Here is a 23,715-nt window from a genome sequence, read left to right as displayed (position 1 = left end):
ATGTCAAAAATTGTAAATACTTTGAAAACGGCTATTCCGGAGCTGAAAAGCCCTTTAAAGCAATAAAAGAATGAAAGTCTGAAAACTCGGAATCTAATGGCTAAATCTTGTCAGGTAGCATGGATTCGGTGATTTCCAGTTGATTTGAGTCAGTGTGTCCTGTTTTCAAGCTGAAATCTAAGTCAAAGTCATGTAATGTGAACTAGTACAATGCCAAACATTGTAAATGCATCGAGAACGGCTATTAAGGAGCTGAAAAGCCCTTTAAAGCAATAAAAGAATGAAAGTCTGAAAACTCGGAATCTAATGGCTAAATCTTGTCAAGTAGCATGGATTCGGTGACTTCCAGTTGATTTGAGTCAGTGTGGCCTGTTTTCAAGCTGAAATCTAATACAAAGTCATGTAATGTGAACTAGTACAATGCCAAACATTGTAAATGCATCGAGAACGGCTATTCAGGATCTGAAAAGCCCTTTAAAGCAATAAAAGAATGAAAGTCTGAAAATCGGAATCTAATGGCTAAATCTTGTCAAGTAGCATGGATTCGGTGACTTCCAGTTGATTTGAGTCAGTGTGTCCTGTTTTCAAGCTGAAGTCAAAGTCATGTAATGTGATCTAGTCCATTGCCAAACGTTGTAAATACATTGAAAACGGCTGTTAAGGAGCTGAAAAGCACTTTAAAGCAATAAAAGAATGAGTCTAAAAACTTGGAATCTAATGGCTAAATCTTGTCAAGTAGCATGGATTCGGTGATTTGCAGTTGATTTGAGTCATTGTGTCCTGTTTTCAAGCTGAAGTCAAAGTCATGTAATGTGATCTAGTACATTGCCAAACATTGTAAATGCATTGAAAACGGCTATTGAGGAGCTGAAAAGCACTTTAAAGCAATAAAAGAATGAAAGTCTGAAAACTCGGAATCTAATGGCTAAATCTTGTCAAGTAGCATGGATTCGGTGATTTCCAGTTGATTTGAGTCAGTGTGCCCTGTTTTAGACTGAAATCTAAGTCAAAGTGATGTGAACTAGTACAATGCCAAACATTGTAAATGCATCGAGAACGGCTATTCAGGAGCTGAAAAGCACTTTAAAGCAATAATAGAATGAAAGTCTCAAAACTCGGAATCTAATGGCTAAATCTTGTCAAGTAGCATGGATTCGGTGATTTCCAGTTGATTTGAGTCATTGTGTCCTGTTTTCAAGCTGAAATCTAAGACAAAGTCATGTAATGTGAACTAGTACAATGCCAAACATTGTAAATGCATCGAGAACGGCTATTCAGGATCTGAAAAGCCCTTTAAAGCAATAAAAGAATGAAAGTCTGAAAACTCGGAATCTAATGGCTAAATCTTGTCAAGTAGCATGGATTCGGTGACTTCCAGTTGATTTGAGTCAGTGTGTCCTGTTTTAAGCTGAAATCTAAGTCAAAGTAATGTGAACTAGTACAATGTCAAAAATTGTAAATACTTTGAAAACGGCTATTCCGGAGCTGAAAAGCCCTTTAAAGCAATAAAAGAATGAAAGTCTGAAAACTCGGACTCTAATTGCTAAATCTTGTCAAGTAGCATGGATTCGGTGATTTCCAGTTGATTTGGGTCAGTGTGTCCTGTGTTCAGACTGAAATCTAAGTCAAAGTCATGTAATGTGAACTAGTACAATGCCAAACATTGTAAATGCATTGAAAATTGCTATTCAGGAGCTGAAAAGCACTTTAAAGCAATAAAAGAATGAAAGTCTCAAAACTCGGACTCTAATGGCTAAATCCTGTCAAGTAGCATGGATTCGGTGATTTCCAGTTGATTTGAGTCAGTGCGTCCTGTGTTCAAGCTGAAATCTAAGTCAAAGTCATGTAATGTGAACTAGTATAATGCCAAACATTGTAAATGCATTGAAAACGGCTATTCAGGAGCTGAAAAGCACTTTAAAGCAATAAAAGAATGAAAGTCTCAAAACTCGGACTCTAATGGCTAAATCCTGTCAAGTAGCATGGATTCGGTGATTTCCAGTTGATTTGAGTCAGTGCGTCCTGTTTTCAAGCTGAAATGTAAGTCAAAGTAATGTGAACTAGTACAATGCCAAACATTGTAAATGCATCGAGAACGGCTATTCAGGAGCTGAAAAGCACTTTAAAGCAATAAAAGAATGAAAGTCTCAAAACTCGGAATCTAATGGCTAAATCTTGTCAAGTAGCATGGATTCGGTGATTTCCAGTTGATTTGAGTCAGTGTGCCCTGTTTTAGACTGAAATCTAAGTCAAAGTGATGTGAACTAGTACAATGCGAAACATTTTAAATGCATTGAAAACGACTATTCAGGAGCTGAAAAGCACGTTAAAGCAATAAAAGAATGAAAGTCTCAAAACTCGGGCTCTAATGGCTAAATCTTGTCAAGTAGCAAAAATTCGGTGATTTCCAGTTGATTTGAGTCAGTGTGGCCTGTGTTCAAGCTGAAATCTAATTCAAAGTCATGTAATGTGAACTAGTATAATGCCAAACATTGTAAATGCATTGAAAACGGCTATTCAGGAGCTGAAAAGCACTTTAAAGCAATATAGAATGAAAGTCTGAAAACTCTGAATCTAATGGCTAAATCTTGTCAAGTAGCATGGATTCGGTGACTTCCAGTTGATTTGAGTCAGTGTGTCCTGTTTTCAAGCTGAAGTCAAAGTCATGTAATGTGATCTAGTACATTGCCAAACATTGTAAATGCATTGAAAACGGCTATTCAGGAGCTGAAAAGCACTTTAAAGCAATAAAAGAATGAAAGTCTGAAAACTCGGACTCTAATGGCTAAATCTTGTCAAGTAGCAAAAATTCGGTGATTTCCAGTTGATTTGAGTCAGTGTGGCCTGTTTTCAAGCTGAAATCTAAGTCAAAGTCATGTAATGTGAACTAGTACAATGCCAAACATTGTAAATGCATCGAGAACGGCTATTCAGGAGCTGAAAAGCACTTTAAAGCAATAAAAGAATGAAAGTCTGAAAACTCGGAATCTAATGGCTAAATCTTGTCAAGTAGCATGGATTCGGTGACTTCCAGTTGATTTGAGTCAGTGTGGCCTGTTTTAGACTGAAATCTAAGTCAAATTCATGTAATGTGAGCACTTGGTACAATGCAAAACATTGTAAATGCACTGAAAACGGCTATTCAGGAGCTGAAAAGCCCTTTAAAGCAATAAAAGAATGAAAGTCTGAAAACTCGGACTCTAATTGCTAAATCTTGTCAAGTAGCATGGATTCGGTGATTTCCAGTTGATTTGAGTCAGTGTGCCCTGTTTCAGACTGAAATCTAAGTCAAAGTGATGTGAACTAGTACAATGCCAAACATTGTAAATGCATCGAGAACGGCTATTCAGGAGCTGAAAAGCACTTTAAAGCAATAAAAGAATGAAAGTCTGAAAACTCGGAATCTAATGGCTAAATCTTGTCAAGTAGCATGGATTCGGTGACTTCCAGTTGATTTGAGTCAGTGTGGCCTGTTTTAGACTGAAATCTAAGTCAAATTCATGTAATGTGAGCACTTGGTACAATGCAAAACATTGTAAATGCACTGAAAACGGCTATTCAGGAGCTGAAAAGCCCTTTAAAGCAATAAAAGAATGAAAGTCTGAAAACTCGGACTCTAATTGCTAAATCTTGTCAAGTAGCATGGATTCGGTGATTTCCAGTTGATTTGAGTCAGTGTGCCCTGTTTCAGACTGAAATCTAAGTCAAAGTGATGTGAACTAGTACAATGCCAAACATTGTAAATGCATTGAAAACGGCTATTCAGGAGCTGAAAAGCACTTTAAAGCAATAAAAGAATGAAAGTCTCAAAACTTGGACTCTAATGGCTAAATCTTGTCAAGTAGCAAAAATTCGGTGATTTCCAGTTGATTTGAGTCAGTGTGCCCTGTTTCAGACTGAAATCTAAGTCAAAGTGATGTGAACTAGTACAATGCCAAACATTGTAAATGCATTGAAAACGGCTATTCAGGAGCTGAAAAGCACTTTAAAGCAATAAAAGAATGAAAGTCTCAAAACTCGGACTCTAATGGCTAAATCCTGTCAAGTAGCATGGAATCGGTGATTTCCAGTTGATTTGAGTCAGTGCGTCCTGTTTTCAAGATGAAATCTAAGTCAAAGTAATGTGAACTAGTACAATGCCAAACATTGTAAATGCATTGAGAACGGCTATTCAGGAGCTGAAAAGCACTTTAAAGCAATAAAAGAATGAAAGTCTGAAAACTCGGAATCTAATGGCTAAATCTTGTCAAGTAGCATGGATTCGGTGACTTCCAGTTGATTTGAGTCAGTGTGGCCTGTTTTAGACTGAAATCTAAGTCAAATTCATGTAATGTGAGCACTTGGTACAATGCAAAACATTGTAAATGCACTGAAAACGGCTATTCAGGAGCTGAAAAGCCCTTTAAAGCAATAAAAGAATGAAAGTCTGAAAACTCGGACTCTAATTGCTAAATCTTGTCAAGTAGCATGGATTCGGTGATTTCCAGTTGATTTGAGTCAGTGTGCCCTGTTTCAGACTGAAATCTAAGTCAAAGTGATGTGAACTAGTACAATGCCAAACATTGTAAATGCATTGAAAACGGCTATTCAGGAGCTGAAAAGCACTTTAAAGCAATAAAAGAATGAAAGTCTCAAAACTTGGACTCTAATGGCTAAATCTTGTCAAGTAGCAAAAATTCGGTGATTTCCAGTTGATTTGAGTCAGTGTGGCCTGTGTTCAAGCTGAAATCTAATTCAAAGTCATGTAATGTGAACTAGTATAATGCCAAACATTGTAAATGCATTGAAAACGGCTATTCAGGAGCTGAAAAGCACTTTAAAGCAATATAGAATGAAAGTCTGAAAACTCTGAATCTAATGGCTAAATCTTGTCAAGTAGCATGGATTCGGTGACTTCCAGTTGATTTGAGTCAGTGTGGCCTGTTTTAGACTGAAATCTAAGTCAAATTCATGTAATGTGAGCACTTGGTACAATGCAAAACATTGTAAATGCACTGAAAACGGCTATTCAGGAGCTGAAAAGCCCTTTAAAGCAATAAAAGAATGAAAGTCTGAAAACTCGGACTCTAATTGCTAAATCTTGTCAAGTAGCATGGATTCGGTGATTTCCAGTTGATTTGAGTCAGTGTGCCCTGTTTCAGACTGAAATCTAAGTCAAAGTGATGTGAACTAGTACAATGCCAAACATTGTAAATGCATTGAAAACGGCTATTCAGGAGCTGAAAAGCACTTTAAAGCAATAAAAGAATGAAAGTCTCAAAACTTGGACTCTAATGGCTAAATCTTGTCAAGTAGCAAAAATTCGGTGATTTCCAGTTGATTTGAGTCAGTGTGGCCTGTGTTCAAGCTGAAATCTAATTCAAAGTCATGTAATGTGAACTAGTATAATGCCAAACATTGTAAATGCATTGAAAACGGCTATTCAGGAGCTGAAAAGCACTTTAAAGCAATATAGAATGAAAGTCTGAAAACTCTGAATCTAATGGCTAAATCTTGTCAAGTAGCATGGATTCGGTGACTTCCAGTTGATTTGAGTCAGTGTGTCCTGTTTTCAAGCTGAAGTCAAAGTCATGTAATGTGATCTAGTACATTGCCAAACATTGTAAATGCATTGAAAACGGCTATTCAGGAGCTGAAAAGCACTTTAAAGCAATAAAAGAATGAAAGTCTCAAAACTCGGACTCTAATGGCTAAATATTGTCAAGTAGCATGGATTCGGTGATTTCCAGTTGATTTGAGTCAGTGCGTCCGGTTTTCAAGCTGAAATGTAAGTCAAAGTAATGTGAACTAGTACAATGCCAAACATTGTAAATGCATCGAGAACGGCTATTCAGGAGCTGAAAAGCACTTTAAAGCAATAAAAGAATGAAAGTCTCAAAACTCGGAATCTAATGGCTAAATCTTGTCAAGTAGCATGGATTCGGTGATTTCCAGTTGATTTGAGTCAGTGTGCCCTGTTTTAGACTGAAATCTTAGTCAAAGTGATGTGAACTAGTACAATGCGAAACATTTTAAATGCATTGAAAACGGCTATTCAGGAGCTGAAAAGCACTTTAAAGCAATAAAAGAATGAAAGTCTCAAAACTCGGACTCTAATGGCTAAATCTTGTCAAGTAGTATGGATTCTGTGATTTCCAGTTGATTTGAGTCAGTGTGTCCTGTTTTCAAGCTGAAATCTAAGTCAAAGTCCTGTAATGTGATCTAGTACAATGCCAAACATTGTAAATGCATTGAAAACGGCTATTCAGAAGCTGAAAAGCACTTTAAAGCAATAAAAGAATGAAAGTCTCAAAACTCGGACTCTAATGGCTAAATCTTGTCAAGTAGCAAAAATTCGGTGATTTCCAGTTGATTTGAGTCAGTGTGGCCTGTGTTCAAGCTGAAATCTAAGTCAAAGTCATGTAATGTGAACTAGTATAATGCCAAACATTGTAAATGCATTGAAAATTGCTATTCAGGTGCTGAAAATCACTTTAGAGCAATAAAAGAATGAAAGTCTCAAAACTCGGACTCTAATGGCTAAATCCTGTCAAGTAGCATGGATTCGGTGATTTCCAGTTGATTTGAGTCAGTGCGTCCTGTTTTCAAGATGAAATCTAAGTCAAAGTAATGTGAACTAGTACAATGCCAAACATTGTAAATGCATTGAGAACGGCTATTCAGGAGCTGAAAAGCACTTTAAAGCAATAAAAGAATGAGTCTCAAAACTTTGAATCTAATGGCTAAATCTTGTCAAGTAGCATGGATTCGGTGATTTCCAGTTGATTTGAGTCAGTGTGTCCTGTTTTCAAGCTGAAGTCAAAGTCATGTAATGTGATCTAGTACATTGCCAAACATTGTAAATGCATTGAAAACGGCTATTCAGGAGCTGAAAAGCACTTTAAAGCAATAAAAGAATGAAAGTCTGAAAACTCGGAATCTAATGGCTAAATCTTGTCAAGTAGCATGGATTCGGTGATTTCCAGTTGATTTGAGTCAGTGTGCCCTGTTTTAGACTGAAATCTAAGTCAAAGTGATGTGAACTAGTACAATGCCAAACATTGTAAATGCATCGAGAACGGCTATTCAGGAGCTGAAAAGCACTTTAAAGTAATAAAAGAATGAAAGTCTCAACTCGGAATCTAATGGCTAAATCTTGTCAAGTAGCATGGATTCGGTGATTTCCAGTTGATTTGAGTCATTGTGTCCTGTTTTCAAGCTGAAATCTAAGACAAAGTCATGTAATGTGAACTAGTACAATGCCAAACATTGTAAATGCATCGAGAACGGCTATTCAGGATCTGAAAAGCCCTTTAAAGCATTAAAAGAATGAAAGTCTGAAAACTCGGAATCTAATGGCTAAATCTTGTCAAGTAGCATGGATTCTGTGATTTCCAGTTGATTTGAGTCAGTGTGTCCTGTTTTCAAGCTGAAATCTAAGTCAAAGTCCTGTAATGTGATCTAGTACAATGCCAAACATTGTAAATGCATTGAAAACGGCTATTCAGAAGCTGAAAAGCACTTTAAAGCAATAAAAGAATGAAAGTCTCAAAACTCGGACTCTAATGGCTAAATCTTGTCAAGTAGCAAAAATTCGGTGATTTCCAGTTGATTTGAGTCAGTGTGGCCTGTGTTCAAGCTGAAATCTAAGTCAAAGTCATGTAATGTGAACTAGTATAATGCCAAACATTGTAAATGCATTGAAAATTGCTATTCAGGTGCTGAAAATCACTTTAGAGCAATAAAAGAATGAAAGTCTCAAAACTCGGACTCTAATGGCTAAATCCTGTCAAGTAGCATGGATTCGGTGATTTCCAGTTGATTTGAGTCAGTGCGTCCTGTTTTCAAGATGAAATCTAAGTCAAAGTAATGTGAACTAGTACAATGCCAAACATTGTAAATGCATTGAGAACGGCTATTCAGGAGCTGAAAAGCACTTTAAAGCAATAAAAGAATGAGTCTCAAAACTTTGAATCTAATGGCTAAATCTTGTCAAGTAGCATGGATTCGGTGATTTCCAGTTGATTTGAGTCAGTGTGTCCTGTTTTCAAGCTGAAGTCAAAGTCATGTAATGTGATCTAGTACATTGCCAAACATTGTAAATGCATTGAAAACGGCTATTCAGGAGCTGAAAAGCACTTTAAAGCAATAAAAGAATGAAAGTCTGAAAACTCGGAATCTAATGGCTAAATCTTGTCAAGTAGCATGGATTCGGTGATTTCCAGTTGATTTGAGTCAGTGTGCCCTGTTTTAGACTGAAATCTAAGTCAAAGTGATGTGAACTAGTACAATGCCAAACATTGTAAATGCATCGAGAACGGCTATTCAGGAGCTGAAAAGCACTTTAAAGTAATAAAAGAATGAAAGTCTCAACTCGGAATCTAATGGCTAAATCTTGTCAAGTAGCATGGATTCGGTGATTTCCAGTTGATTTGAGTCATTGTGTCCTGTTTTCAAGCTGAAATCTAAGACAAAGTCATGTAATGTGAACTAGTACAATGCCAAACATTGTAAATGCATCGAGAACGGCTATTCAGGATCTGAAAAGCCCTTTAAAGCATTAAAAGAATGAAAGTCTGAAAACTCGGAATCTAATGGCTAAATCTTGTCAAGTAGCATGGATTCGGTGACTTCCAGTTGATTTGAGTCAGTGTGTCCTGTTTTAAGCTGAAATCTAAGTCAAAGTAATGTGAACTAGTACAATGCCAAACATTGTAAATGCATCGAGAACGGCTATTCAGGATCTGAAAAGCCCTTTAAAGCAATAAAAGAATGAAAGTCTGAAAATCGGAATCTAATGGCTAAATCTTGTCAAGTAGCATGGATTCGGTGACTTCCAGTTGATTTGAGTCAGTGTGTCCTGTTTTCAAGCTGAAGTCAAAGTCATGTAATGTGATCTAGTCCATTGCCAAACATTGTAAATGCATTGAAAACGGCTATTCAGGAGCTGAAAAGCACTTTAAAGCAATAAAAGAATGAGACTCAAAACTTGGATTCTAATGGCTAAATCTTGTCAAGTAGCATGGATTCGGTGATTTCCAGTTGATTTGAGTCAGTGTGTCCTGTTTTCAAGCTGAAGTCAAAGTCATGTAATGTGATCTAGTACATTGCCAAACATTGTAAATGCATTGAAAACGGCTATTCAGGAGCTGAAAAGCACTTTAAAGCAATAAAAGAATGAAAGTCTGAAAACTCGGAATCTAATGGCTAAATCTTGTCAAGTAGCATGGATTCGGTGATTTCCAGTTGATTTGAGTCAGTGTGCCCTGTTTTAGACTGAAATCTAAGTCAAAGTGATGTGAACTAGTACAATGCCAAACATTGTAAATGCATCGAGAACGGCTATTCAGGAGCTGAAAAGCACTTTAAAGCAATAAAAGAATGAAAGTCTCAACTCGGAATCTAATGGCTAAATCTTGTCAAGTAGCATGGATTCGGTGATTTCCAGTTGATTTGAGTCATTGTGTCCTGTTTTCAAGCTGAAATCTAAGACAAAGTCATGTAATGTGAACTAGTACAATGCCAAACATTGTAAATGCATCGAGAACGGCTATTCAGGATCTGAAAAGCCCTTTAAAGCATTAAAAGAATGAAAGTCTGAAAACTCGGAATCTAATGGCTAAATCTTGTCAAGTAGCATGGATTCGGTGACTTCCAGTTGATTTGAGTCAGTGTGTCCTGTTTTAAGCTGAAATCTAAGTCAAAGTAATGTGAACTAGTACAATGTCAAAAATTGTAAATACTTTGAAAACGGCTATTCCGGAGCTGAAAAGCCCTTTAAAGCAATAAAAGAATGAAAGTCTGAAAACTCGGAATCTAATGGCTAAATCTTGTCAGGTAGCATGGATTCGGTGATTTCCAGTTGATTTGAGTCAGTGTGTCCTGTTTTCAAGCTGAAATCTAAGTCAAAGTCATGTAATGTGAACTAGTACAATGCCAAACATTGTAAATGCATCGAGAACGGCTATTAAGGAGCTGAAAAGCCCTTTAAAGCAATAAAAGAATGAAAGTCTGAAAACTCGGAATCTAATGGCTAAATCTTGTCAAGTAGCATGGATTCGGTGACTTCCAGTTGATTTGAGTCAGTGTGGCCTGTTTTCAAGCTGAAATCTAATACAAAGTCATGTAATGTGAACTAGTACAATGCCAAACATTGTAAATGCATCGAGAACGGCTATTCAGGATCTGAAAAGCCCTTTAAAGCAATAAAAGAATGAAAGTCTGAAAATCGGAATCTAATGGCTAAATCTTGTCAAGTAGCATGGATTCGGTGACTTCCAGTTGATTTGAGTCAGTGTGTCCTGTTTTCAAGCTGAAGTCAAAGTCATGTAATGTGATCTAGTCCATTGCCAAACATTGTAAATGCATTGAAAACGGCTATTCAGGAGCTGAAAAGCACTTTAAAGCAATAAAAGAATGAGACTCAAAACTTGGATTCTAATGGCTAAATCTTGTCAAGTAGCATGGATTCGGTGATTTCCAGTTGATTTGAGTCAGTGTGGCCTGTTTTCAAGCTGAAGTCAAAGTCATGTAATGTGATCTAGTACATTGCCAAACATTGTAAATGCATTGAAAACAGCTATTCAGGAGCTGAAAAGCACTTTAAAGCAATAAAAGAATTAAAGTCTCAAAACTCGGACTCTAATGGATAAATCTTGTCAAGTAGCAAAAAAATAAAAGAATGAAAGTCTGAAAACTCGGAATCTAATGGCTAAATCTTGTCAAGTAGCATGGATTCGGTGACTTCCAGTTGATTTGAGTCAGTGTGGCCTGTTTTAGACTGAAATCTAAGTCAAATTCATGTAATCACTTTGTACAATGCAAAACATTGTAAATGCACTGAAAACGGCTATTCAGGAGCTGAAAAGCCCTTTAAAGCAATAAAAGAATGAAAGTCTGAAAACTCAGACTCTAATTGCTAAATCTTGTCAAGTAGCATGGATTCGGTGATTTCCAGTTGATTTGGGTCAGTGTGTCCTGTGTTCAAGATGAAATCTAAGTCAAAGTCATGTAATGTGAACTAGTACAATGCCAAACATTGTAAATGCATTGAAAATTGCTATTCAGGAGCTGAAAAGCACTTTAAAGCAATAAAAGAATGAAAGTCACAAAACTCGGACTCTAATGGATAAATCTTGTCAAGTAGCAAAAAAATAAAAGAATGAAAGTCTGAAAACTCGGAATCTAATGGCTAAATCTTGTCAAGTAGCATGGATTCGGTGACTTCCAGTTGATTTGAGTCAGTGTGGCCTGTTTTAGACTGAAATCTAAGTCAAATTCATGTAATCACTTTGTACAATGCAAAACATTGTAAATGCACTGAAAACGGCTATTCAGGAGCTGAAAAGCCCTTTAAAGCAATAAAAGAATGAAAGTCTGAAAACTCGGACTCTAATTGCTAAATCTTGTCAAGTAGCATGGATTCGGTGATTTCCAGTTGATTTGGGTCAGTGTGTCCTGTGTTCAAGATGAAATCTAAGTCAAAGTCATGTAATGTGAACTAGTATAATGCCAAACATTGTAAATGCATTGAAAACGGCTATTCAGGAGCTGAAAAGCACTTTAAAGCAATAAAAGAATGAAAGTCTCAAAACTCGGACTCTAATGGCTAAATCCTGTCAAGTACCATGGATTCAGTGATTTCCAGTTGATTTGAGTCAGTGCGTCCTGTTTTCAAGCTGAAATGTAAGTCAAAGTAATGTGAACTAGTACAATGCCAAACATTGTAAATGCATCGAGAACGGCTATTCAGGAGCTGAAAAGCACTTTAAAGCAATAAAAGAATGAAAGTCTCAAAACTCGGAATCTAATGGCTAAATCTTGTCAAGTAGCATGGATTCGGTGATTTCCAGTTGATTTGAGTCAGTGTGCCCTGTTTTAGACTGAAATCTAAGTCAAAGTGATGTGAACTAGTACAATGCGAAACATTTTAAATGCATTGAAAACGGCTATTCAGGAGCTGAAAAGCACTTTAAAGCAATAAAAGAATGAAAGTCTCAAAACTCGGACTCTAATGGCTAAATCCTGTCAAGTAGCATGGATTCGGTGATTTCCAGTTGATTTGAGTCAGTGCGTCCGGTTTTCAAGCTGAAATGTAAGTAAAAGTAATGTGAACTAGTACAATGCCAAACATTGTAAATGCATCGAGAACGGCTATTCAGGAGCTGAAAAGCACTTTAAAGCAATAAAAGAATGAAAGTCTCAAAACTCGGAATCTAATGGCTAAATCTTGTCAAGTAGCATGGATTCTGTGATTTCCAGTTGATTTGAGTCAGTGTGCCCTGTTTTAGACTGAAATCTAAGTCAAAGTGATGTGAACTAGTACAATGCGAAACATTTTAAATGCATTGAAAACGGCTATTCAGGAGCTGAAAAGCCCTTTAAAGCAATAAAAGAATGAAAGTCTGAAAACTCGGACTCTAATGGCTAAATCTTGTCAAGTAGCATGGATTCTGTGATTTCCAGTTGATTTGAGTCAGTGTGTCCTGTGTTCAAGCTGAAATCTAAGTCAAAGTCCTGTAATGTGATCTAGTACAATGCCAAACATTGTAAATGCATTGAAAACGGCTATTCAGAAGCTGAAAAGCACTTTAAAGCAATAAAAGAATGAAAGTCTCAAAACTCGGACTCTAATGGCTAAATCTTGTCAAGTAGAAAAAATTCGGTGATTTCCAGTTGATTTGAGTCAGTGTGGCCTGTGTTCAAGCTGAAATCTAAGTCAAAGTCATGTAATGTGAACTAGTATAATGCCAAACATTGTAAATGCATTGAAAACGGCTATTCAGGAGCTGAAAAGCACTTTAAAGCAATAAAATAATGAAAGTCTGAAAACTCTGAATCTAATGGCTAAATCTTGTCAAGTAGCATGGATTCGGTGACTTCCAGTTGATTTGAGTCAGTGTGTCCTGTTTTCAAGCTGAAATCTAAGTCAAAGTCATGTAATGTGATCTAGTACAATGCCAAACATTGTAAATGCATTGAAAACGGCTATTCAGGAGCTGAAAAGCACTTTAAAGCAATAAAAGAATGAAAGTCTCAAAACTCGGACTCTAATGGCTAAATCTTGTCAAGTAGCATGGATTCTGTGATTTCCAGTTGATTTGAGTCAGTGTGTCCTGTTTTCAAGCTGAAATCTAAGTCAAAGTCCTGTAATGTGATCTAGTACAATGCCAAACATTGTAAATGCATTGAAAACGGCTATTCAGGAGCTGAAAAGCACTTTAAAGCAATAAAAGAATGAAAGTCTCAAAACTCGGACTCTAATGGCTAAATCTTGTCAAGTAGCAAAAATTCGGTGATTTCCAGTTGATTTGAGTCAGTGTGGCCTGTGTTCAAGCTGAAATCTAATTCAAAGTCATGTAATGTGAACTAGTATAATGCCAAACATTGTAAATGCATTGAAAACGGCTATTCAGGAGCTGAAAAGCACTTTAAAGCAATAAAATAATGAAAGTCTGAAAACTCTGAATCTAATGGCTAAATCTTGTCAAGTAGCATGGATTCGGTGACTTCCAGTTGATTTGAGTCAGTGTGTCCTGTTTTAAGCTGAAATCTAAGTCACAGTCATGTAATGTGAACAAGTACAATGCCAAACATTGTAAATGCATTGAAAACGGCTATTCAGGAGCTGAAAAGCACTTTAAAGCAATAAAATAATGAAAGTCTGAAAACTCTGAATCTAATGGCTAAATCTTGTCAAGTAGCATGGATTCGGTGACTTCCAGTTGATTTGAGTCAGTGTGTCCTGTTTTCAAGCTGAAATCTAAGTCAAAGTCATGTAATGTGATCTAGTACAATGCCAAACATTGTAAATGCATTGAAAACGGCTATTCAGGAGCTGAAAAGCACTTTAAAGCAATAAAAGAATGAAAGTCTCAAAACTCGGACTCTAATGGCTAAATCCTGTCAAGTAGCATGGATTCGGTGATTTCCAGTTGATTTGAGTCAGTGCGTCCGGTTTTCAAGCTGAAATGTAAGTAAAAGTAATGTGAACTAGTACAATGCCAAACATTGTAAATGCATCGAGAACGGCTATTCAGGAGCTGAAAAGCACTTTAAAGCAATAAAAGAATGAAAGTCTCAAAACTCGGAATCTAATGGCTAAATCTTGTCAAGTAGCATGGATTCTGTGATTTCCAGTTGATTTGAGTCAGTGTGCCCTGTTTTAGACTGAAATCTAAGTCAAAGTGATGTGAACTAGTACAATGCGAAACATTTTAAATGCATTGAAAACGGCTATTCAGGAGCTGAAAAGCCCTTTAAAGCAATAAAAGAATGAAAGTCTCAAAACTCGGACTCTAATGGCTAAATCCTGTCAAGTAGCATGGATTCGGTGATTTCCAGTTGATTTGAGTCAGTGCGTCCTGTTTTCAAGATGAAATCTAAGTCAAAGTAATGTGAACTAGTACAATGCCAAACATTGTAAATGCATTGAGAACGGCTATTCAGGAGCTGAAAAGCACTTTAAAGCAAAAAAAGAATGAAAGTCTCAAAACTCGGACTCTAATGGCTAAATCTTGTCAAGTAGCATGGATTCGGTGATTTCCAGTTGATTTGAGTCAGTGTGTCCTGTGTTCAAGCTGAAATCTAAGTCAAAGTCATGTAATGTGAACTAGTATAATGCCAAACATTGTAAATGCATTGAAAATTGCTATTCAGGTGCTGAAAATCACTTTAGAGCAATAAAAGAATGAAAGTCTCAAAACTCGGACTCTAATGGCTAAATCCTGTCAAGTAGCATGGATTCGGTGATTTCCAGTTGATTTGAGTCAGTGCGTCCTGTTTTCAAGATGAAATCTAAGTCAAAGTAATGTGAACTAGTACAATGCCAAACATTGTAAATGCATTGAGAACGGCTATTCAGGAGCTGAAAAGCACTTTAAAGCAAAAAAAGAATGAAAGTCTCAAAACTCGGACTCTAATGGCTAAATCTTGTCAAGTAGCATGGATTCTGTGATTTCCAGTTGATTTGAGTCAGTGTGTCCTGTTTTCAAGCTGAAATCTAAGTCAAAGTCCTGTAATGTGATCTAGTACAATGCCAAACATTGTAAATGCATTGAAAACGGCTATTCAGGAGCTGAAAAGCACTTTAAAGCAATAAAAGAATGAAAGTCTCAAAACTCGGACTCTAATGGCTAAATCTTGTCAAGTAGCAAAAATTCGGTGATTTCCAGTTGATTTGAGTCAGTGTGGCCTGTGTTCAAGCTGAAATCTAATTCAAAGTCATGTAATGTGAACTAGTATAATGCCAAACATTGTAAATGCATTGAAAACGGCTATTCAGGAGCTGAAAAGCACTTTAAAGCAATAAAATAATGAAAGTCTGAAAACTCTGAATCTAATGGCTAAATCTTGTCAAGTAGCATGGATTCGGTGACTTCCAGTTGATTTGAGTCAGTGTGTCCTGTTTTAAGCTGAAATCTAAGTCACAGTCATGTAATGTGAACAAGTACAATGCCAAACATTGTAAATGCATTGAAAACGGCTATTCAGGAGCTGAAAAGCACTTTAAAGCAATAAAATAATGAAAGTCTGAAAACTCTGAATCTAATGGCTAAATCTTGTCAAGTAGCATGGATTCGGTGACTTCCAGTTGATTTGAGTCAGTGTGTCCTGTTTTCAAGCTGAAATCTAAGTCAAAGTCATGTAATGTGATCTAGTACAATGCCAAACATTGTAAATGCATTGAAAACGGCTATTCAGGAGCTGAAAAGCACTTTAAAGCAATAAAAGAATGAAAGTCTCAAAACTCGGACTCTAATGGCTAAATCCTGTCAAGTAGCATGGATTCGGTGATTTCCAGTTGATTTGAGTCAGTGCGTCCGGTTTTCAAGCTGAAATGTAAGTAAAAGTAATGTGAACTAGTACAATGCCAAACATTGTAAATGCATCGAGAACGGCTATTCAGGAGCTGAAAAGCACTTTAAAGCAATATAGAATGAAAGTCTCAAAACTCGGAATCTAATGGCTAAATCTTGTCAAGTAGCATGGATTCGGTGATTTCCAGTTGATTTGAGTCATTGTGTCCTGTTTTCAAGCTGAAATCTAAGACAAAGTCATGTAATGTGAACTAGTACAATGCCAAACATTGTAAATGCATCGAGAACGGCTATTCAGGATCTGAAAAGCCCTTTAAAGCAATAAAAGAATGAAAGTCTGAAAACTCGGAATCTAATGGCTAAATCTTGTCAAGTAGCATGGATTCGGTGACTTCCAGTTGATTTGAGTCAGTGTGTCCTGTTTTAAGCTGAAATCTAAGTCAAAGTAATGTGAACTAGTACAATGTCAAAAATTGTAAATACTTTGAAAACGGCTATTCCGGAGCTGAAAAGCCCTTTAAAGCAATAAAAGAATGAAAGTCTGAAAACTCGGAATCTAATGGCTAAATCTTGTCAGGTAGCATGGATTCGGTGATTTCCAGTTGATTTGAGTCAGTGTGTCCTGTTTTCAAGCTGAAATCTAAGTCAAAGTCATGTAATGTGAACTAGTACAATGCCAAACATTGTAAATGCATCGAGAACGGCTATTAAGGAGCTGAAAAGCCCTTTAAAGCAATAAAAGAATGAAAGTCTGAAAACTCGGAATCTAATGGCTAAATCTTGTCAAGTAGCATGGATTCGGTGACTTCCAGTTGATTTGAGTCAGTGTGGCCTGTTTTCAAGCTGAAATCTAATACAAAGTCATGTAATGTGAACTAGTACAATGCCAAACATTGTAAATGCATCGAGAACGGCTATTCAGGATCTGAAAAGCCCTTTAAAGCAATAAAAGAATGAAAGTCTGAAAATCGGAATCTAATGGCTAAATCTTGTCAAGTAGCATGGATTCGGTGACTTCCAGTTGATTTGAGTCAGTGTGTCCTGTTTTCAAGCTGAAGTCAAAGTCATGTGATGTGATCTAGTCCATTGCCAAACATTGTAAATGCATTGAAAACGGCTATTCAGGAGCTGAAAAGCACTTTAAAGCAATAAAAGAATGAGACTCAAAACTTGGATTCTAATGGCTAAATCTTGTCAAGTAGCATGGATTCGGTGATTTCCAGTTGATTTGAGTCAGTGTGGCCTGTTTTCAAGCTGAAGTCAAAGTCATGTAATGTGATCTAGTACATTGCCAAACATTGTAAATGCATTGAAAACAGCTATTCAGGAGCTGAAAAGCACTTTAAAGCAATAAAAGAATGAAAGTCTCAAAACTCGGACTCTAATGGATAAATCTTGTCAAGTAGCAAAAAAATAAAAGAATGAAAGTCTGAAAACTCGGAATCTAATGGCTAAATCTTGTCAAGTAGCATGGATTCGGTGACTTCCAGTTGATTTGAGTCAGTGTGGCCTGTTTTAGACTGAAATCTAAGTCAAATTCATGTAATCACTTTGTACAATGCAAAACATTGTAAATGCACTGAAAACGGCTATTCAGGAGCTGAAAAGCCCTTTAAAGCAATAAAAGAATGAAAGTCTGAAAACTCGGACTCTAATTGCTAAATCTTGTCAAGTAGCATGGATTCGGTGATTTCCAGTTGATTTGGGTCAGTGTGTCCTGTGTTCAAGATGAAATCTAAGTCAAAGTCATGTAATGTGAACTAGTACAATGCCAAACATTGTAAATGCATTGAAAATTGCTATTCAGGAGCTGAAAAGCACTTTAAAGCAATAAAAGAATGAAAGTCTCAAAACTCGGACTCTAATGGATAAATCTTGTCAAGTAGCAAAAAAATAAAAGAATGAAAGTCTGAAAACTCGGAATCTAATGGCTAAATCTTGTCAAGTAGCATGGATTCGGTGACTTCCAGTTGATTTGAGTCAGTGTGGCCTGTTTTAGACTGAAATCTAAGTCAAATTCATGTAATCACTTTGTACAATGCAAAACATTGTAAATGCACTGAAAACGGCTATTCAGGAGCTGAAAAGCCCTTTAAAGCAATAAAAGAATGAAAGTCTGAAAACTCGGACTCTAATTGCTAAATCTTGTCAAGTAGCATGGATTCGGTGATTTCCAGTTGATTTGGGTCAGTGTGTCCTGTGTTCAAGATGAAATCTAACTCAAAGTCATGTAATGTGAACTAGTATAATGCCAAACATTGTAAATGCATTGAAAACGGCTATTCAGGAGCTGAAAAGCACTTTAAAGCAATAAAAGAATGAAAGTCTCAAAACTCGGACTCTAATGGCTAAATCCTGTCAAGTACCATGGATTCAGTGATTTCCAGTTGATTTGAGTCAGTGCGTCCTGTTTTCAAGCTGAAATGTAAGTCAAAGTAATGTGAACTAGTACAATGCCAAACATTGTAAATGCATCGAGAATGGCTATTCAGGAGCTGAAAAGCACTTTAAAGCAATAAAAGAATGAAAGTCTCAAAACTCGGAATCTAATGGCTAAATCTTGTCAAGTAGCATGGATTCGGTGATTTCCAGTTGATTTGAGTCAGTGTGCCCTGTTTTAGACTGAAATCTAAGTCAAAGTGATGTGAACTAGTACAATGCGAAACATTTTAAATGCATTGAAAACGGCTATTCAGGAGCTGAAAAGCACTTTAAAGCAATAAAAGAATGAAAGTCTCAAAACTCGGACTCTAATGGCTAAATCTTGTCAAGTAGCATGGATTCTGTGATTTCCAGTTGATTTGAGTCAGTGTGTCCTGTTTTCAAGCTGAAATCTAAGTCAAAGTCCTGTAATGTGATCTAGTACAATGCCAAACATTGTAAATGCATTGAAAACGGCTATTCAGGAGCTGAAAAGCACTTTAAAGCAATAAAAGAATGAAAGTCTCAAAACTCGGACTCTAATGGCTAAATCTTGTCAAGTAGCAAAAATTCGGTGATTTCCAGTTGATTTGAGTCAGTGTGGTCTGTGTTCAAGCTGAAATCTAATTCAAAGTCATGTAATGTGAACTAGTATAATGCCAAACATTGTAAATGCATTGAAAACGGCTATTCAGGAGCTGAAAAGCACTTTAAAGCAATAAAATAATGAAAGTCTGAAAACTCTGAATCTAATGGCTAAATCTTGTCAAGTAGCATGGATTCGGTGACTTCCAGTTGATTTGAGTCAGTGTGTCCTGTTTTAAGCTGAAATCTAAGTCACAGTCATGTAATGTGAACAAGTACAATGCCAAACATTGTAAATGCATTGAAAACGGCTATTCAGGAGCTGAAAAGCACTTTAAAGCAATAAAATAATGAAAGTCTGAAAACTCTGAATCTAATGGCTAAATCTTGTCAAGTAGCATGGATTCGGTGACTTCCAGTTGATTTGAGTCAGTGTGTCCTGTTTTCAAGCTGAAATCTAAGTCAAAGTCATGTAATGTGATCTAGTACAATGCCAAACATTGTAAATGCATTGAAAACGGCTATTCAGGAGCTGAAAAGCACTTTAAAGCAATAAAATAATGAAAGTCTCAAAACTCGGACTCTAATGGCTAAATCCTGTCAAGTAGCATGGATTCGGTGATTTCCAGTTGATTTGAGTCAGTGCGTCCGGTTTTCAAGCTGAAATGTAAGTAAAAGTAATGTGAACTAGTACAATGCCAAACATTGTAAATGCATCGAGAACGGCTATTCAGGAGCTGAAAAGCACTTTAAAGCAATAAAAGAATGAAAGTCTCAAAACTCGGAATCTAATGGCTAAATCTTGTCAAGTAGCATGGATTCTGTGATTTCCAGTTGATTTGAGTCAGTGTGCCCTGTTTTAGACTGAAATCTAAGTCAAAGTGATGTGAACTAGTACAATGCGAAACATTTTAAATGCATTGAAAACGGCTATTCAGGAGCTGAAAAGCCCTTTAAAGCAATAAAAGAATGAAAGTCTGAAAACTCGGACTCTAATGGCTAAATCTTGTCAAGTAGCATGGATTCTGTGATTTCCAGTTGATTTGAGTCAGTGTGTCCTGTGTTCAAGCTGAAATCTAAGTCAAAGTCCTGTAATGTGATCTAGTACAATGCCAAACATTGTAAATGCATTGAAAACGGCTATTCAGAAGCTGAAAAGCACTTTAAAGCAATAAAAGAATGAAAGTCTCAAAACTCGGACTCTAATGGCTAAATCTTGTGAAGTAGAAAAAATTCGGTGATTTCCAGTTGATTTGAGTCAGTGTGGCCTGTGTTCAAGCTGAAATCTAAGTCAAAGTCATGTAATGTGAACTAGTATAATGCCAAACATTGTAAATGCATTGAAAACGGCTATTCAGGAGCTGAAAAGCACTTTAAAGCAATAAAATAATGAAAGTCTGAAAACTCTGAATCTAATGGCTAAATCTTGTCAAGTAGCATGGATTCGGTGACTTCCAGTTGATTTGAGTCAGTGTGTCCTGTTTTCAAGCTGAAATCTAAGTCAAAGTCATGTCATGTGATCTAGTACAATGCCAAACATTGTAAATGCATTGAAAACGGCTATTCAGGAGCTGAAAAGCACTTTAAAGCAATAAAAGAATGAAAGTCTGAAAACTCGGACTCTAATGGCTAAATCCTGTCAAGTAGCATGGATTCGGTGATTTCCAGTTGATTTGAGTCAGTGTGTCCTGTTTTCAAGCTGAAATCTAAGTCAAAGTCATGTAATGTGATCTAGTACAATGCCAAACATTGTAAATGCATTGAAAATGGCTATTCAGGAGCTGAAAAGCACTTTAAAGCAATAAAAGAATGAAAGTCTCAAAACCCGTAATCTAATGGCTAAATCTTGTCAAATAGCATGGATTCGGTGACTTCCAGTTGATTTGAGTCAGTGTGTCCTGTTTTCAAGCTGAAATCTATGACAAAGTCATGTAATGTGAACTAGTACAATGCCAAACATTGTAAATGCATTGAAAATTGCTATTCAGGTGCTGAAAATCACTTTAGAGCAATAAAAGAATGAAAGTCTCAAAACTCGGACTCTAATGGCTAAATCCTGTCAAGTAGCATGGATTCGGTGATTTCCAGTTGATTTGAGTCAGTGCGTCCTGTTTTCAAGATGAAATCTAAGTCAAAGTAATGTGAACTAGTACAATGCCAAACATTGTAAATGCATTGAGAACGGCTATTCAGGAGCTGAAAAGCACTTTAAAGCAATAAAAGAATGAGTCTCAAAACTTTGAATCTAATGGCTAAATCTTGTCAAGTAGCATGGATTCGGTGATTTCCAGTTGATTTGAGTCAGTGTGTCCTGTTTTCAAGCTGAAGTCAAAGTCATGTAATGTGATCTAGTACATTGCAAAACATTGTAAATGCATTGAAAACGGCTATTCAGGAGCTGAAAAGCACTTTAAAGCAATAAAAGAATGAAAGTCTGAAAACTCGGAATCTAATGGCTAAATCTTGTCAAGTAGCATGGATTCGGTGATTTCCAGTTGATTTGAGTCAGTGTGCCCTGTTTTACACTGAAATCTAAGTCAAAGTGATGTGAACTAGTACAATGCCAAACATTGTAAATGCATCGAGAACGGCTATTCAGGAGCTGAAAAGCACTTTAAAGCAATATAGAATGAAAGTCTCAAAACTCGGAATCTAATGGCTAAATCTTGTCAAGTAGCATGGATTCGGTGATTTCCAGTTGATTTGAGTCATTGTGTCCTGTTTTCAAGCTGAAATCTAAGACAAAGTCATGTAATGTGAACTAGTACAATGCCAAACATTGTAAATGCATCGAGAACGGCTATTCAGGATCTGAAAAGCCCTTTAAAGCAATAAAAGAATGAAAGTCTGAAAACTCGGAATCTAATGGCTAAATCTTGTCAAGTAGCATGGATTCGGTGACTTCCAGTTGATTTGAGTCAGTGTGTCCTGTTTTAAGCTGAAATCTAAGTCTAAGTAATGTGAACTAGTACAATGTCAAAAATTGTAAATACTTTGAAAACGGCTATTCCGGAGCTGAAAAGCCCTTTAAAGCAATAAAAGAATGAAAGTCTGAAAACTCGGAATCTAATGGCTAAATCTTGTCAGGTAGCATGGATTCGGTGATTTCCAGTTGATTTGAGTCAGTGTGTCCTGTTTTCAAGCTGAAATCTAAGTCAAAGTCATGTAATGTGAACTAGTACAATGCCAAACATTGTAAATGCATCGAGAACGGCTATTAAGGAGCTGAAAAGCCCTTTAAAGCAATAAAAGAATGAAAGTCTGAAAACTCGGAATCTAATGGCTAAATCTTGTCAAGTAGCATGGATTCGGTGACTTCCAGTTGATTTGAGTCAGTGTGGCCTGTTTTCAAGCTGAAATCTAATACAAAGTCATGTAATGTGAACTAGTACAATGCCAAACATTGTAAATGCATCGAGAACGGCTATTCAGGATCTGAAAAGCCCTTTAAAGCAATAAAAGAATGAAAGTCTGAAAATCGGAATCTAATGGCTAAATCTTGTCAAGTAGCATGGATTCGGTGACTTCCAGTTGATTTGAGTCAGTGTGTCCTGTTTTCAAGCTGAAATCTAAGTCAAAGTCATGTCATGTGATCTAGTACAATGCCAAACATTGTAAATGCATTGAAAACGGCTATTCAGGAGCTGAAAAGCACTTTAAAGCAATAAAAGAATGAAAGTCTGAAAACTCGGACTCTAATGGCTAAATCCTGTCAAGTAGCATGGATTCGGTGATTTCCAGTTGATTTGAGTCAGTGTGTCCTGTTTTCAAGCTGAAATCTAAGTCAAAGTCATGTAATGTGATCTAGTACAATGCCAAACATTGTAAATGCATTGAAAACGGCTATTCAGGAGCTGAAAAGCACTTTAAAGCAATAAAAGAATGAAAGTCTCAAAACCCATAATCTAATGGCTAAATCTTGTCAAATAGCATGGATTCGGTGACTTCCAGTTGATTTGAGTCAGTGTGTCCTGTTTTCAAGCTGAAATCTATGACAAAGTCATGTAATGTGAACTAGTACAATGCCAAACATTGTAAATGCATTGAAAATTGCTATTCAGGTGCTGAAAATCACTTTAGAGCAATAAAAGAATGAAAGTCTCAAAACTCGGACTCTAATGGCTAAATCCTGTCAAGTAGCATGGATTCGGTGATTTCCAGTTGATTTGAGTCAGTGCGTCCTGTTTTCAAGATGAAATCTAAGTCAAAGTAATGTGAACTAGTACAATGCCAAACATTGTAAATGCATTGAGAACGGCTATTCAGGAGCTGAAAAGCACTTTAAAGCAATAAAAGAATGAGTCTCAAAACTTTGAATCTAATGGCTAAATCTTGTCAAGTAGCATGGATTCGGTGATTTCCAGTTGATTTGAGTCAGTGTGTCCTGTTTTCAAGCTGAAGTCAAAGTCATGTAATGTGATCTAGTACATTGCCAAACATCGTAAATGCATTGAAAACGGCTATTCAGGAGCTGAAAAGCACTTTAAAGCAATAAAAGAATGAAAGTCTGAAAACTCGGGATCTAATGGCTAAATCTTGTCAAGTAGCATGGATTCGGTGATTTCCAGTTGATTTGAGTCAGTGTGCCCTGTTTTAGACTGAAATCTAAGTCAAAGTGATGTGAACTAGTACAATGCCAAACATTGTAAATGCATCGAGAACGGCTATTCAGGAGCTGAAAAGCACTTTAAAGCAATATAGAATGAAAGTCTCAAAACTCGGAATCTAATGGCTAAATCTTGTCAAGTAGCATGGATTCGGTGATTTCCAGTTGATTTGAGTCATTGTGTCCTGTTTTCAAGCTGAAATCTAAGACAAAGTCATGTAATGTGAACTAGTACAATGCCAAACATTGTAAATGCATCGAGAACGGCTATTCAGGATCTGAAAAGCCCTTTAAAGCAATAAAAGA

This window comes from Osmerus eperlanus, chromosome 13 (genome assembly GCF_963692335.1).
Source record: "Osmerus eperlanus chromosome 13, fOsmEpe2.1, whole genome shotgun sequence".
Lineage (NCBI taxonomy): Eukaryota > Metazoa > Chordata > Actinopteri > Osmeriformes > Osmeridae > Osmerus > Osmerus eperlanus.
Note: the sequence above shows the minus strand (reverse complement) of the source record.